The following is a 2,703-nucleotide window of genomic DNA, read 5'->3' on the forward strand; positions in this document are numbered from 1 at the left end:
GAATAATATCCAGTTTGGCCGAGCTGCTCACATTTGGAATGTTTAGTTTTTAGAAAATAGGAAAAAGAAAGTAACTGTTAGGGTGGGAATTCATACACGGGCTTGAGAAAGAATTTCCTTTCCTGCAGTATAGTGAGATGACAGGGAGGGGAAGGGAAGTCAGCTGTTCTTTCTATGGGTCCCTCAGGTTATTCAGAGAGAGGGGAAGCCCCTTCCAAGGCCCGTTGATCTCTAAGGGCCTGTAATTCAAAATACTCTTTATACCAAGGAGTCATATGTTGGGATGAAATTTCCTGAGCTTCTTCAATGGCAAGGGATAGGATATTCTAGGATAAGAGAAGCAGATGGAAGAGATGTTCAGGTGAGATGCAAATGGAGGATAAGGATCAAGGATCAATTCCCTGTGTAAAGTATCTTGGTCTGTCCCTAGGGTCTGTCAAGCAAACTGCTAGGCGCTGTGGAAATTGCATCCCCCTCACATAAAAGGGTATAAAGCTTTAGAAAAGGAAGAAACGTCATTTTCAACTTTAGCCTACAATGAAGGAAAGCTACCCAGGGCCTGCAGGCTAAAGGTATTTTGTTAGAGTTGTTCATTTTCAGCGGTGTTATCTTTAACAAAAGGTGTTACATACTTGAGTCTTTAGAGGACTGCACCTGCCTGATTTTTCCCTGGGAGCTGGGGATATAGCACTGGAGGGATTAAAAGTAAATCAGAATATTCTACTTCCCTAATTACAATTTGCCAATGTCTTCCTGTTCATTGTTCTTGAGATAGAATCCAACTCCTTTCCCTGTAGGCATTGTATGGCCTGTCCCCCTCCCCTAACTTCTCCCACCTCATTTGCCATTCCCCACTCTGTTTCACTCTCAGCCAGCCACACTGGCCTTCCTGAGCTTCCTAAAACATGCCATGTTTGTTTGTCACAGAGCTTTTCTACTGATAGGTCCTCTTTCCAAATGCCCTTTCTCTAGATTTTTGCAGAGATCTTACGTGGATCTCTGAGAGCTCCTCCCTGGCCAATTATTTAGAACAGTTCCTCCCCTCTTTGCCCCTTAGCCTCTCTTATTCCCCTTGAAGGAACTCAGGAAATTTCACCCCCAAATATGACTCCTTGGTATAAAGTGTATTTTGAATTAAAGGCCCTTAGAGATCAACAGTAGTTGAAAGGAGCTCTCCCTCTATCTGCATAAAACCAGACACACCCATCAAAAGAACAACCTGGCTTCCCGTCCCCTCCCTAGTGTCTCAGTATATTACAGGAGGAAGATCAAGAATGCAACCAGACCTGGCCAAAATCATTTTAAATATAATACCTATCTCTCAGGTTAATTTAATTTTCAAAGAGAATCATTTGCAAGTCAATCTGTTTCCCCATCCATTCATTCTCCCAAGTACCTATTTGTCCTCCCTAGTAACCATTTATTGTCCCTAAACAGATTAGCTATATTCCTCATCACCAACTCCCCTGTAAAATGAGGCCAATAAATTTATCACCTCTTACACTTTCCTGGATTAAACTTAAGCCCATTATCCAAAGTGGGACACCACAAGAGCAGAAGAACGGAATCCATCTGTACTCACCATCAAATTGGTATTAACTAATCAACACATAAATGCACGTATCAGAACAACATCAATTGGATGCTGGGGAAGGGGGAGGGGGGCAGGAGGAGGGGGGAGGAGGGAGGAGGGGACGGGTATTTGTATACACAAGGAGTGCAATGCGCACCACTCGAAGGATGGACATATTTGAAACACGGATTTGTGGGGGGGAACCAAGGGCAACACACATAACCTAAACATCTGTACCCCCATAATATGCTGAAATAAAAAAATAAAAAATAAATAAATAAAAAATTTCTGGACCCCTACTGGGATATTGGGTAGTCACTCTGTGATTCTCCCCATGTGCACAGTAAATAAATGTGTTTTTCTTATTAATCTGCCTTACTGTGAGTTGATCTTTCAGCAAAACTTCCCAGGCACTGGGGAAATTTCCTCTCACCCCCACACCCCTTTTGTTCAGCATATTACGGGGGTACAAATGTTTAGGTTACATATATTGCCGTTGCCCCACCCGAGTCAGAGCTTCGAGCATGTCCATCCCCCACAAAGTACACACGGCACCCATTAGGTGTGAATACACCCATCCCCTCCTCCTACCTCCCATCAGCCCAACGCTTGATGAATGTTATTACTATACGTGCACTTAAGTGTTGATCAGTTAATACCAATTTGATGGTGAGTACATGTGGTGCTTGTTTTTCCATTCTTGGAATACTTCACTTTGTAAAATGGGCTCCAGCTCTATCCGGGATAATACAAGAGGTGCTAGATCACCATTGTTTTTATGGCTGAGTAGAACTCCATGGTATACATATGCCACATTTTATTAATCCACTCATGTATTGATGGGCACTTGGGTCATTTCTCCATCTTTGCAATTGTGAGTTGTGCTGCTATAAACATTCAAGTGCAGATGTGTTTTTTATAGAATGTCTTTTGTTCCTTTGGGCAGATGCCCAGTAATGGGATTGCTGGATCAACTGGTAGATCTACTTGTATCCCTTTGAGTTATCTCCATATTGCTTTCCACAGAGGTTGCACTAGTTTGCAGTCCCACCAACAGCACATGAGTGTTCCTATCTCTCTGCATCCATGTCAACATTTATTGTTTTGTCACCCCTACACCTTTAACTTTA

Source organism: Propithecus coquereli, unplaced genomic scaffold (genome assembly GCF_000956105.1).
Source record: "Propithecus coquereli isolate 6110/MARCELLA unplaced genomic scaffold, Pcoq_1.0 Scaffold340, whole genome shotgun sequence".
Classification (NCBI taxonomy): Eukaryota; Metazoa; Chordata; class Mammalia; order Primates; family Indriidae; genus Propithecus; species Propithecus coquereli.